The sequence below is a fragment of the Capricornis sumatraensis genome, chromosome 6 (assembly GCF_032405125.1).
Source record: "Capricornis sumatraensis isolate serow.1 chromosome 6, serow.2, whole genome shotgun sequence".
Classification (NCBI taxonomy): Eukaryota; Metazoa; Chordata; class Mammalia; order Artiodactyla; family Bovidae; genus Capricornis; species Capricornis sumatraensis.
The window spans coordinates 32,084,405-32,085,963 of NC_091074.1; positions in this window are offsets into that span (position 1 = coordinate 32,084,405).

Consider the following 1,559-nt stretch of genomic DNA (forward strand, 5'->3'; position numbering starts at 1 on the left):
TCTTTTGTAAGATTAGGAAGTGGTCTTCTCTGGTGGTCCAGTGGTAGAGATGCTGTACTTCTATTGCAGGCAACACAGGTTTGATCTCTGGTTTGGAAAGTTCCACATGCCTTGAGGTGCTGCCAAAGAAAAAAAGTTGTTTTTTTTTTTAAAAGAGGGACTTCCCTGGTGACCCAACAGTTAAGACTTTGCTTTCCAGTGCAGGGAGTGCAGATTTGATCCCTGGTTGGGGAGCCGAGATCCCACATGCCTTGTGGCCAAAAAACTAAGACATAAAGCAGAAGCAATACTATAACAGATTCAATAAAGACTTTCAAAACGGTCCACATCAAAAAAGAAATCTTTAAAAAAAAAAAAAGAAAAATCAAATTTGCAAACTGAAAAAAAAAAAGACTAGAAGGAGAACTATGTAATTATCCCAGGCTCTTGGACCTCTTGGGAATCATTCTTAGTCTTAATAAAACTTCAAGCGTAGTTTTTCTTTTTTCTTTAACAGTCTCTAAGCCAGTAACTCTAGGTCTATAAAACCTTTAACTATCAAAATACTTAACAAATCTAGCAGAACACCTTATCCTGAGGTACTTTTGGGGCTTATGACTTTCCTTTTCTAATTCAATCAACTAACATTGTCACCAGTTTATTTATAAAACAGAATGCCAATTTTATAATTTCTCTGCTTTAAAAACTGTAGTTTTTATTATGTATAATATTGTATAAAATCTTCTTACATTGTTATTGTTAACAGTAACTTTATTGAGGTAGCTTTGACATACAGCAAACTGTATATTTAAAGTGTGCAATTTAATAAGCTTTGGCATAGGTATGTTCTCTTGAACCCATCACCAGAATAAAGGTGTTACCCTAGAGTTTGAAGTTGAGATTTCATCTTTATGGGATTTGTCTCTTACCGCTTTTATTGCTTTTATGATTCCTGAACGTATTATGAACTCTTCAGAAAGACAGAGGAAGTCTTACTCATCTTTGGAACACTCACATGCTTAATAAAAACATGGGCTCGAAAAGAATAACTATTTTTATTAATTGAGGCCTAATCTTGTGAGTCTTGAAAGAGAACTAGCTCTAATTGAAATATATTACCCATAAGCTCCTTTAATAAAGAAGATATTTCTGTGGCCATGCACATGTGCATTCGTGCTAAGTAGCTTCAGTTATGTCTGACTCCTTGAGACCCTATGGACTCTAGCCTGCTAGGATCCTCTGCCCATGGGGTTCTCCAGACAAGAATACTGGAGTGGGTTGCTATCCTTCCTCCAGGGGATCTTCCCAACCCAGGGATTAAACCAGCATCTCTTATGTCTCCTGCATAGTCAGGTAGGTTCTTTACCACTAGTGCCACCTGGGAAGCCCTTCTGTGGTCAGGCTAGATGTCAAATCACTGTCTATATTATTCAGCAAATAGATGAATTTAATGCTATAAATTCTTCTCTTATGAAGTCTAAAAGACTTTCAGGAAAAAACATACTTATGCAATACTTCAATTACTTTGGAAAAAACATACTTATGCAGTACTTCGATTACATTTTCTGCAGAATCTTGAA